Here is a 13,836-nt window from a genome sequence, read left to right as displayed (position 1 = left end):
GGTCAGAGGCTGCATTTGGACTATAGATCAATGCCAAGGCCCCTATCTTCGTCACACCTCTTCTATCATACCACACATGTGCTGATCTATTCCTGCCCAGAAATCGTTAACCGTCATTTCAAAACACAATGTCAAGCAGATGTCCTGACTGTAATGACATGAAATGAGCTATATCATACTGTCTGGGGATTTATGTAATGCAAATTCAATGAACCACCCTTTATGAACAGGTCATAAAGGTACTGCATGTAGTTCTGTAGTCTCTCCAGCATGGGGTGCCACAGACTAAATAAAGAAAGTGCTGTGAAACAACTGCACTCTATGGGTTACTTCCAAAATAAAATAAACATTTTTTTTAATTTTTACAATCACTTGAGTAACTTAGGGATACAAAGTACACTGAAAAAAATATGAATGCAACATGCAACAATTTCAAAGATTTTACTGAATTACAGTTCATAGAAGGAAATCAGTATATTTAAATAAATCCACTTGGCCCTAATCTATGGATTTCACATGACTGGGAATACAGATATACATCGGTTGGTCAGAGATCAAATCAATATTTAATATCAATATCAAATCAATACTTTATTTGTCACATGTGCCGAAAACAACAGGTGTACCTTTACAGTGAAATGCTTACTTACAAGCCCTTAACCAACAATGCAGTTTGAAGAAAAATAAGTGTTAAGTAAAAAAAAAAGAGATAAGTACAAATTTAAAAAAATAAAGAATATATAGAAAAATAACAAATAATGAAAGAACAGCAGCAAAATAACAGTATCGAGGCTATATAGTTGAGGTAATATGTACATGTAGGTAAAGGTATAGTGACCATGCATAGATAATAAACAGAAAGTAGCAGCAGTGTAAAAGAGGGGGTGGGGGGGTAGCCATTTGAAGAGCTGTTCAGGAGTCTTAAGGCTTGGGGGGAGAAGCTCTTAAGAAGCCTTTTAGACCTAGACTTGGTGCTCTGGTACTGCATGCCATGCAGTAGCAGAGAGAACATTATATGACTAAGGTGGCTGGAGTCTTTGACAATTTATAGGGCCTTCCTCTGACACCGTTTGGTATAGAGGTCCTGGAGCTTGGAAGCTGATGGGGCCAAGCTGGCAGGAAGCTTGGCCCCATCACCGATACCTTGAAAAAATAGGTAGAGGTGTAAACCAGTCATTATCTGGTGTAACAACCATTTGACTCATGCAGCGCGACACATCTCCTTCAAAAAGAGTGGATCGGGCTGTTGATTGTGGCCTGTGGAATGTTGTCCCACTCAGTGGCAACCCCTCATTCGGGGCAGATGGGACGGAGCCCCACCTGTTTTGAGCCCCAAATGTTAAGCTAAAAAAAAAGTAGTTTTTTTTGCCTGTTTTGCATGCTATTTTGGAAGTAATACGTGTCACATATCAGTTTGCTATCAATGCAAAAAATATATTTGAATTAATAAAGCCGCATACAAACATGGTCTCTTTTTTGCATTTTTGAGTAAGGCAGCTCCAAAACGCAGGTGTTTCAGCCCATCTCAGTGCTTTCTATGGTGGTGGGAAAGCCAGTGGAAAATACAGATTATAAGGGTTGGTTGTACCGTGATTGGCTCAGTGTTCTGTCACTCACCGCAAAATCTATGGGGTGAGCTCGAAAATTCAAGCTCCTTGGATGCTGCCATAGAGTTACATTAGAAGTGCCCATCCAAGAAGGCTCAAGGTCATTGGCCACAGATAAAATTACTTCAAATCACATTATATTTACCGGGGTTTTGATTGGACTGATCATGTCAACATCATTCTTTCAAAATCTTAGCTAGCAAGCTAGACAAGCAGTGATCATCATGAATCACGTTGACAATCTTCTGGCAAATCCTTTTCAATTCATGTCAAATGAAAATAAATTATAGATAAAACGTATCGGTGCTCATCGGCCATTGGACATAAACATTACACAACAAGTTGGAATTCGCAAATTCAACAATGGGTGGTTTGGAAGGAATCAGTGGCTAACTGCAATCATTGCAAAGCAATCACTAGCCTGCTATTCAGTGGAGCGGATGTGTGGTCCAAGTCTGGGTTTAAGGGTCTCTTTTCCAAGCTTAAATTATAAACATTCATGCTGTCAGTCATCAGGGCTTCTGTCGCGTTCAAAACAACTGGAAACTCGGAATTGGGAAATCTCAGACTTCAGTGAGTTCAAAACAACTGGGAACTCAGAAGAAAAATAGCTCCAACTGGGATAATATGTTTTGGACGGTCACCCAACTCGGAATTCCAAGTCGGGAACTTGGGCCTCTTACTAGAACTCCGGTCTGAAGATCACTGACGTCATGATTCTACCTTGTTTTTTTGTTTTTTTGAGTTCCCAGTTGTCTTGAAAGCACCATAAATCCATAGAATGCCAGACTTGGATGACAAAGTTTGAAGACAACATTTTACCACAAGGACCGTCGTGCCACCTTCCTGTTCAAGTGAGCACAACACAACAAGATGTGTCCAAAAATGTATTGTATGTTGCTGCATAAATTATGTAATATGCCAGGGAGATATGTGGACTGTAGCTAAGAAAGTTATACTTAGTGTATGTTGTGTGGTAAGTTCTTAGTAGCCGATGTGCCTCACCCTAATAATTTGGTCCCTTTCTCCCTCATAACTTAGCCTACTGTTAAGACTTGGTGGTGCACATGTAGCCTATAGCCTGTTATAGAGAACTGTAATCATCGAATATTGTAAGAGCATTCTTTGTCTGTTTTTATTCCCCCTTTATTTATCCTACGGTTCTGACTTGGTGTACAGGGAAAATACTGTAAGAACGGCCCATGTTCGGAATTCTGTCGCTGTACATTTCAAAAGTGCTGAACAAATAGTTATATTGACTACATTCGTCCTAGCTCACTCATTAATGTCTTGATCAAAATGACGGATTGCCTCTTATCCGCTCGTCATCCCCTTATGCCATAGTTTGTACATCTCAATTGTCAGTAGACACCACATGTGTTTAAGCAAGTTATCCATATCAGTTATGTTTTTTTAAAGGCAGTAAATGAGGCTGAATGAACTGTTTCGAATGCCAGACAAGGCTCTGCTGATAGCCAGGTGTAATAGTGGTAAGTATTCACCTCATGGTGCTGGAAATAAAGTTCTGCTGTTGGGACAGCTTTATGTAGGCTCTAACAGTTTGTGTGCACCGTTTGTCACCATTTTAATGTATTGTTTAGTGTTGTGTTGTGTAGTGGCTTTGCTGGCATGCATCAAAACAATTGGGGGGGGAGTTTGCCCCACCAAGATTCACATGCGAAAATGGCCACTGGTCCCGCTCCTCTTCCATGGCTGCGCAAAGTTGCTGGATATTGGCGGGAACTGGAACACTCTGTCCTACACGTTGATTCAGAGAATCCCAAACATGCTCAATGGGTGACATGCCTGGTGAGTATGCAGGCCATGGAAGAACTGGGAAATGTTCATCTTTCAGGAATTGTGTAGAGATCCTTGAGACATGGGGCCATGCACTATCATGCTGAAACATGAGGTGATGGCTGCAGGTGAATGGCATGACAATGGACCTCAAGGTCTCGTCACGGTATCTCTGTGCATTCAAATTCGCTAATGATAAAATGTAATTGTGTTTGTTGTCCGTAGCTTATGCCTGCTCATACCATAAATCCACCGCCACCATGGGGCATGGTACAGCTGTCTGCCAGGATTAATCCTTGAAGAGCACACTTCTCCAGTGTGCCAGTGGCCATCAAAGTCGAGCATTTGCCCACGCATCGGTTACGACGCCAAACTGCAGTCAGGTCAAGACCCTGGTGAGGACGACAAGCACTCAGATGAGCTTCCCTGAGAATGTTTGAGACAATTTCTGACAGTTTGTGTAGAAATTCTTTGCTTGTGCAAACCCACAGTTTCATCAGCTGTCCGGGTGGCTGGTCTCAGACGATCCCACAGTTTAAGATGTGGAGGTCCTGAACTGGTGTGGTTACACGTGGTCTACGGTTGTAAGGCCGGTTAGACGTACTGCCAAATTCCCTAAAATGACATTGGAGGTGGCTTATGGTGAGAAATTAACATTACATTCTCTGGCAACAGCTCTGGTGGACATTCCTGCAGTCATTATGCCAATTGCAAGCTCCCTCAAAACTTGAGACATCTGTGGCATTTTGACGAAACTTCACATTTTAGAGTGGCCTTTTTTTGTCACCAGCACAAGATGCAGGTGTGTAATTACCATGCTGTTTAATCAGCTTCTTGATATGCCACACCTGTCAGGTGGATTGATTATAAATATAGTGTAGACATTTTTAATGGAATATCTACATCGACGTTACAGAGGCCCATTATCAGCAACCATCACTCCTGAGTTCCACTGGCACATTGTGTTAGCTAATCCAAGTTTATCATTTTAAAAGGCTAATTGATCATTAGAAAACCCTAATTTAGCACAGCTGAAAACTGTTGTCCTGATTTTAAAAAATAAGTAAAACTGGCCTTCTTTAGACTAGTTGAGTATCTGGAGCATCAGCATTTGTGGGTTCGATTACAGGCCCAAAATGGCCAGAAACAAAGAACTTGCATGTTTTTGTTAAAGAGAAACATATAACTTACAGTAATGCCACAATATATGTTTTGTGACCTTTTCTATCATTTGTTTTGATTTCAAGCTGAGTAAAACAACTATCTCTATTTAACCTTACATTTTTGACATGCGTTTTTCTGAATTTTTTGTTGTTGTTATTCTGTCTCTCACTGTTCAAATAAACCTACCATTAAAATTGTAAACTGATTATTTCTATGTCAGTGGGCAAATGTACAAAATCAGCAGGGGACCAAAAACGATTTTCCCTCACTGTATGTGGATGCACCTGCTTTCAATATACACTACCGTTCGAAAGTTTGGGGTCACTTAAAAATGTCCTTGTTTTTGAAAGAAAAGCAACATTTTTTGTCCATTAAAATAACATCAAATTGATCCGAAATACAGTGTAGACATTGTTAATGTTGTAAATGACTATTGTAGCTGGAAACACATTATGTTAGCTAATCCAAGTTTATAATTTTAAAAGGCTAATTGATCATTAGAAAACCCTAATTTAGCACAGCTGAAAACTGTTGTCCTGATTAAAATTTTTATAGAAATGCAGTTGTTGATATTGAATGTGTAATGCAATAATATGTCTGCGGTAGAACTTTGCCACAATCTCAAATCAAATCAAATCAAATTGTATTTGTCACATACACATGGTTAGCAGATATTAATGTGAGTGTAGCGAAATGCTTGTGCTTCTAGTTCCGACAATGCAGTAATAACCAACGAGTAATCTAAACTAACAATTTCACAACAACTACCTTATACACACAAGTGTAAAGGGATGAAGAATATATACATACAAATATATGAATGATTGATGGTACAGAACGGCATAGGCAAGATGCAGTAGATGGTATCGAGTACAGTATATACATATGAGATGAGGAATGTAGGGTATGTAAACATATAAAAGTGGCATTGTTTAAAGTGGCTAGTGATACATGTATTACATAAAGATGGCAAGATGCAGTAGATGGTATAGAGTACAGTATATACATATGAGATGAGTAATGTAGGGTATGTAAACATTATATTAAGTGGCATTGTTTAAAGTGGCTAGTGATACATTTTTTACATCCATTTTTCCATTATTAAAGTGGCTGGAGTTGAGTCAGTATGTTGGCAGCAGCCACTCAATGTTAGTGGTGGCTATTTAACAGTCTGATGGCCTTGAGATAGAAGCTGTTTTTCAGTCTCTCGGTCCCTGCTTTGATACACCTGTACTGACCTCGCCTTCTGGATGATAGCGGGGTGAACAGGCAGTGGCTCGAGTGGTTGTTGTCCTTGATGATCTTTATGACCTTCCTGTGACATCGGGTGATGTAGATGTCCTGGAGGGCAAGTAGCAGTTGCCGTACCAGGCGGTATTACAGCCCGACAGGATGCTCTCGATTGTGCATCTGTAAAAGTTTGTGAGTGCTTTTGGTGACAAGCTAAATTTCTTCAGCCTCCTGAGGTTGAAGAGGCGCTGCTGAGCCTTCTTCACCATGCTGTCTGTGTGGGTGGACCAATTCAGTTTGTCCGTGATGTGTACGCCGAGGAATTTAAAACTTACTACCCTCTCCAATACTGTCCCGTCTATGTGGATAGGGGGGGTGCTCCCTCGGCTGTTTCCTGAAGTCCACGATCATCCCCTTTGTTTTGTAGATGTTGAGTGTAAGGTTATTTTCTGATTTACAGTAGGACACTGCATCTCAGAGCGATGAAATAGTATGAAATATTATTGATGAGGAGCTCCCTCCAGATTTGATGTTGAAATGCAAAAGTAATTTCCAGTTTTAATTACAATTACAGTTACTGCAATACATAGTGTTTCAGATATTATCCAATATAGCAATATTGCAGGTTAAGATGGTGTTCCACTCAAACAAATACATTTTTACATATGAACCATAATACAAAATAAATACATTCATCCAAAAAACACAAACTTCATTTAGTTTTTCTCTACTTGGATATGGACCAATGTATGCAAAGAGGTGAGTTTGAAATCTTGCATATGTATGGATCTATGTATATAAAATGTTAATTTGTCAAAAGTAAATATTTCTGTAAGAACTCCCACAGGTTTGTCTCACAATGGGAATTTATCAAAGAGACATAAAGACATCAATTTGGAGTCAATTTGGACTCAGAAACGGGTCCTACCACCACATAATTAACACCTTTCAAAACATAAATACACTTTGTGTGCTATACTCTATATGCTTGAATTTGGAACATATCGAATGGGCTACCTTGTTGTCAAGGTTTGTCACTTTTTGATTTTGATGATAAACAAACTATAGTTCACAAACCTGCATTTGTAATTATCATAATATTTCAATATTCAGCTGTATATCCTTCCCATAAAGCAAAAATGGAAAAGGTCTTGTCTTTTTGACTCTTTTACACTACGGTAGACTCTGGGCTTCTTAGCCTGCTGTATTTATGGACGAGAGGGCTGAATGTGATCCTGTGTGTATTTTATCTCATTCTGTGTGAGTTACAGCTTGGCAGCTCTAGTGAATTTCTGACATAATCTGGTTGCAGGTGGGTGATTGACATAAGGAGCAGAATGGCTTTGTCATTGCACGTGCTCCTTGTTAAACAAGATGCTCCTCTATTCTCAACAGTCATTTGCTTTTTTCAAGAGCTTGACACACAGCTGAAGGTGCAGCCAAGGTATGGTGATGACAAATGGTTTTGTTGACCTACAGGGGTGATCATGGTATTGATAACATTTCAAACATCCTCCTAATCAATGGGGTTTTCTGTTGAAGTTGTAATCTTTCTTGAAACAGGCTTTGTTAGGGGCAGTTCCATTTACTTGACCAATACGTTTTTGGTGGTAAGCTAATGGGACTGGGTTTGAGACGTGCAGGGCAAGAATCCGGAGGGGGCTCCAGGTGGGGTGGCTTGGATCTCTGAGGTGACTCACTACTTTTTTTATTCAGGTGACTTAGCAAATTCCTCAATGACCCCCCTCGTCTTAAAGCTTTGGAGAGCAAAGTTTGCTAGGATCTGTTCAAAGTCCAGATCTCAGGTAACAGTGTGAAGGAATAGGGAGCTCTACTGTTCTGCTGTGCAAACTAAAGAACATAGATTAACATATGTCACAGTTCTTGCCTTTGTTTCAGGATAAAAACAAAAATCCCTGAACAAGGAAATCATTGTTGTCTCACGACTGTCACTTTAATTTTCAATGTCAAACATGATTGAACTACAACATAATGAAAACTGTTGACACTTGAACATTTTGACAGGTTAAAAAGATTGAATATCAATGGAAGACATTATATTTGTCTCCTTGTAAATATAACATGAAAAACACATTGCTCTCTACGTGCAACAGGAGTCCATAAATACCTTGGCTGTCAGTACTCGGGGGAAACAATGGCCTCCTAGTTCTTCAGTCTAGAGAGAAGCTATAGCTCACTGATGGAGAACATATTTCCAAATAGCAGGTGTTTGAGTCTGTCAGTGCCTGGTCCTCACCATGACTGTCAATGAAAGGGCCAGCTCGGCCAGGTGTGGGAGCACCTCTCGGGCCCTCTCAGCTTACTCCTTGAATATGTTGAGGGTTTGGGGGAGGATGTAGCTGATATCAGAAAGTAAAAGGTTGTGAGAGAGCGCACAGTACATTTTCCCTGTCATTGGGCAAGACTAAAGATTCATAACATAGGTAAATTATTATGATGATTCAAAAACCACAAACAATGCATTTGCATCTTTTGTTTAGTGCTTTATCTCTTCCATCAAATATTTAAGTGCCTTGACGAAAGTGAATAGCTTAGATATCTTAATTTGTTCAGAAATTCTGAGTTACCAATGATGAACAAACGTACAGCACACTAGTCTCAGTGTAACTAGATGGATATAAATGATAATGAAACTCTGAATGCTTCTTCTTCAGATGTATCATATGGCATTTGCCTAAGAAATTAAGGCACATTGTGGAAATAATGGCCTGGGTTTTAAGGGAACACAGAGAGACCTGTGGGGATGAGTGATATCTGGCACACCATGAAGAGAAGGAGAGGTGTGCTGCCCGGTGCTTAGCCCAAATGAAAGCCCTGCTTAGTGGAGCAGAGATCAAGATGACGGACCGGTGGAGGGTTCAGCTGGGCCTTTGTTATTGATAAGTCTGTCATCCCTGCTGATATTGGAGCAGTAATGACAGCTGATGATTAGGCCACTCCTGAGCTATTAACTACATTTCTTATCCTTACTCAAGCCCAGGAGAGCAGGCTAGAGAGACAAAGGCAACCTTTATGAATTCAGGGCCTTAAACGGCATCCACCTGACCTGAAAGGCACAACTGTTACGTCTTTCTGCCAGGCCAAAGAAGTCAGGGATGAGATACATGTCAAAGGTCGCTATTTAAAATGAAGGGGTTCTGAGTGACTGGGCTGTTGAAAGAAGGCTGTGATGAAATTACAGAAAATTGGCTGTTTTGTCAACATTTCATCGGCAGATTTACAGAAAGCTGACCCCGACCCTCTCTCCCCCCTCTTTCACAGAGCTGTGGGGATTGGGTCAGTCAGAATTGACTGACAAAGAAATCTCCTCTTTATTTCTCTCTCGCTTTCCCTCTCCCTCTCTAGAAGTGATATTTAATATGATCTCTTTTTAATGATCCTTAAGTGGCTGAAATTACATCTCCCCCAAAACATGTAAGTAGGAAAAATGACCAGTCTGGTCTCATAGATAAGACGTAACATAGTAAACGTAAAACACTCAAATTAGTATGATATGTTACGTTTGGTATTGTTACATAAGACAGAAGGTGGACGGGTGGGTGTATAATGTGAATGTCTAACAACCCAAAGGTTAGCTAATTAGCAACTTAGCAACTACTTACTACTTTTTAGCTGCTTTGCAACTACTTAACATGTTAGCTAACCAGTGGAGGCTCCTCAGAGGAGGAAGGGGAGGACCATCCTCCTCAGTGAATTTTAATAAATATAAAAATGGTAAAACATTAAAGAGGTTATCTTTTTAGATAAAACTATGCTAAATATATTCACATCACCAAATAATTGATTACAATGCACTGTTTTGCAATGAAGGTCTACAATAGCCTCAACAGCATTCTGTAGGGTAGCACCATGTTGTAGCCGGAGGACAGCGAGTTTCCTTCCTCCTCTTGGTGCTTTGACTTCAATACAAAACCTAGTAGGTTCTTGGTTCTCACCCCCTTCCATAGACTTACACGGCAATTATGACAATTTCCAGAGGACGTCCTCCAACCTATCAGAGCTGACATGTTGTCCACCCAATCAAAGGATCAGAGAATTAATCTAGTACTGAAATAATAAGCTACAGGTAGCTAGCACTGCAGTGCATAAAATGTGGTGAGTAGTTGACTCAGAGAGAAAGACAATAGTTGAAAAGTTTTCAACAAATTAATTTATTAAAAAATGAAGGAAAAGCAAGAGAAAGAGAGATTTCATAATTTCTTTCTTTCAGTTTCACTTAACTAGTCAGCTGCATTTGCTAGCTAAGTAAGTTACTCAAACACCCAGCTCAAACAGAGGGATGATATGTTAGCTAGCTGGCTATGACTATCCAACAACACTGGAACTCTTCCAAGTCAAGGTAAGCTTTTGGATTTATTAATTTATTGCTACCGGGGACTGCTGGTGTAAACGCTAACTAACTTTACACTGTAACGTTACTGCATGATTGTGGCGGGTTTACTAGCGCATTAGCTCTATTAGCTATGTTGACTAGGACATTACTTTAGCTAACATGGGGACAACAATGTAGGCTCTGTGTAAAGTAGCAGTTATGACATGGTTTGGCTTGGAAAGGTTTTTTCGCCTGGTCTCATACAGCTGCTGTGTTGTTCATTGAAGTCCACAAACAAAGGGAAAAGGTGAGAGTGAATACAACATAGCTGCTATGACAGTGAACTGTGTTTATGCGTGATCAGGGGTGTATTCATTACGCCTATTCTGTTGAAAAACATTTCTTAATTGGAAGCAAACGATACGATTAAAATATCTGAATTTGTCTAATAGAAACTCTCGTTTACAACTGTTGGACTAATGATTACACCCTAAATAAGCTAGATGCAGGCAAGAGCGTGCAAGGCAGTATTGAATGTGTCACTGTCTGTTAACTCAAATTTTTCTGTCGACCTGTGTGTACCTACGTTGTAAACTTTAATTCATAGGCTAGGTTGTAGCAACCTCATGATGGGTATAAAGTATCATGTAGTAGCCTAAACCTATCGGTGTTAAATTTCACTGGGTGAATGGAATATGAATGACAGTCGTCCAACATGCTGTAATAGAAATAAGGTATTGCTCATGAAAAAAATATTGTCCTCCCTCATCATAAACTGCACTGACCGCCACTGTAGCTAAACCTTCCCCCAAACATAACCCTAACCTTAGCCCTTTAACCTTACTCCTGAACCTAACCTTAAACCTAAGCTTAACCTTAACCTAACCCCTAGCCTAGCTAACGTTAGCCACCTAGCTAATAATACCGTTAGCCACCTAGCTAATGTTAGCCAAAACAAATTGGAATTCACAACATATTATAGGTTTTTTAAATTCTTAACATATTGTACAAACTGCAATTAGTAAAATGTTAAAGGAATTCTAATTTGTAACTTATCATTCGAAATCACGAATATCATGCATATATTGGAACTAGTGGATACATGGAGGCTTATATATCCTGACCGAGTGAGATACAGTTTACAGTGCATTCGGAAAGTATTCAGACCCCTTCACTTTTTCCACATTTTATTATGTTACAGCCTTATTCTAAAAAGGATTAAATCATTTTTCCCCTCATCAATTTACACACTATATCCCATTATGACAAAGCAAAAATGGGTTTTAAGGGGTCCTGAGCGCTCTGGAGCAGGTTTTCATCAAGGATCTCTCTGTACTTTGCTCTGTTCCTCTTTCCCTCGATTCTGACTAGTCTTCAAGTCCCTCCCGCTGAAAAATATCCCCACAGCATGATGCTGCCACCACCATGCTTCACCGTAGGGATGGTGCCAGGTTTCCTCCAGATGTGACAATTGGCATTCAGGCCAAAGATTTCAATCTTGGTTTCATCAGACCAGAGAACCTTGTTTCTCATGGTCTGAGAGTCCTTTAGGTGCCTTTTGGCAAACTCCAAGCGGTCTGTCATGTGCCTTTTATTGAGGAGTGGCTTCCGCCTGGCCACTTTACCATAAAGGTCTGATTGGTGGAGTGCTGCAGAGATTCTTGTCCTTCTGGAAGGTTCTCCCATCTCCACAGAGGAACTAGAGCTCTGTCGGAGTGACCATCGGGTTGCAATGTCAACTGTGAGATCTTATATAGAGACCTTTGTGCCTTTCCAAATCATGTCCAAACAATTTAATTTATCACAGGTGGACTCCAATCTAGTTGTAGAAACATCTCAAGGATGATCAATGGAAACGTAATGCACCTGAGCTAAATTTCGAGTCTCATAGCAAAGGGTCTGAATACTTATGTAAATAAGGTATTTTAGTTTTTTTATGGTTCATAAATTTGCAAACATTTCTAAAAACCTGTTTTCACTTTGTCATTATGGGGTAATTGTGTGTAGATTGATGAGGAACATTTTCCATTTAATCCATTTTAGAATAAGGCTGTAACGTAACAAAATGTGGAAAAAGTCAAGGGGTCTGAATACTTTGCGAATACGTTGTACAAGTACTAGTCGTATTGACTGCTTTTTTATTTCACTCTCGCTGGCACCAAACATTTTAAAAAGTATTGATCGGGGACGGAATACGGCCGGACCATCAAATAATTAGGCACATACATTACTCTTACAGACTTTTCACGTGGGCAAGGATATTGGAAATATATCAAAGCCTATTGGATAATAATTGGTTTTGAACTGGGACAGAAGAACTTACTTTTTCCGACATAACATAGGTACAGCAGATCCCTGTATAATGTGGAACACTTTTAAATGTACCTTTAGAGGCTATGCAATTCAATAGTCACTTCTAAAACAAAAGCAATTTAGGTCAAAAGAGTCCATTTTAACAAAGGAAAAGGACTAACAGTACAGATAGATAGCAGTAAAAACTGTACCATAGAGGCACATAATAAGTTAGAGGAAAAACAAAAAGAAATGGAGGAACTTATTCAAGATCAAGTGTAATATATTATAACAAATAAAGCGAACTGGATGCAATATGGGTAAAATGCAACAAATTAATTTTAATCTTCAACATAGAAATACTAACAAAAATAATTTACTGAAACTTATTACAAATGTTGGTGACCACCCATGACTCACCAAAATATATTTTGAAAGAGGAAGCAAAGTACTTTCAGCATATGTTTTCGTTTCAGTCTCCTCCGTCTCCACTAACCAAAGTTAAATGTATGGATTTTTTAAATATTAATAATTAAAAATTAACAGCTGTACAGGAAGACTCATGTGAAGGCCAAATTACAGAGGAGGAACTTGTTGATGCAATTAAAGCCTTTAAGCCTTGGAAAACTCCAGGGCTGGATAGCATGACAGTTGAGGTTTAACAAACCTTTTTTGATGTACACAGAGGAGCATTATTAGCATGTTTTAACCACTCTTATAAAAATGGTCAATTATCAGATACTCAACAAGAAGATCTGATTTCATTATTACTGAAACAGGATCCAAGTGGTAAATATAAAGATCCTTTTCTTTGAAAAAAATGGAAACCCCTTACACTTCAGTGTTGTGATGCAAAAGATTGTAGCAAAATGCATCACACATAGAATTAAAAAGGTATTGTTGAATATTATTCATCCTAATCAAACCATATTTTTTACATGGATTACATGGATTTACATGGATTACAGACATTGGAGATAATTTAAGGCAAGTACTGGAAAATAGGACACTGTGAAAAATCTTTTGATAATGCATGATGTATAAAGTATAAAGTTTAAAGGCTTTTGATAAAGTATGACTGAAATGTATATATTAATGCCTGGAATATTTACATTTTGGAGAATCTCTTATACAATGCTCTTATACAAAGATATGTATAGTTACACTAGGTGTAAAATAGTAAATAAGGGATACTTCTCAGAAAGTATTCAACTGTCAAGAGGAGTAAAACAAGGTTGTCAACTATCGGCATATCTATCTATTATGGCCATCTAAATGTTAGCTATTAAAATCAGATCCAACAATAATATCAAAGTGCTAGAAATCCAGGGCTTAAAAACAAATATGTCATTGTACACTGATGATTCATGTTTTCTTTTAAATACACAATTTGGATCCCTCCACATCCTCAAT

This window comes from Oncorhynchus tshawytscha, linkage group LG12 (genome assembly GCF_018296145.1).
Source record: "Oncorhynchus tshawytscha isolate Ot180627B linkage group LG12, Otsh_v2.0, whole genome shotgun sequence".
Classification (NCBI taxonomy): Eukaryota; Metazoa; Chordata; class Actinopteri; order Salmoniformes; family Salmonidae; genus Oncorhynchus; species Oncorhynchus tshawytscha.
The sequence above is the reverse complement of the archived record's forward strand: the minus strand, read 5'-3'. Positions refer to the sequence as shown.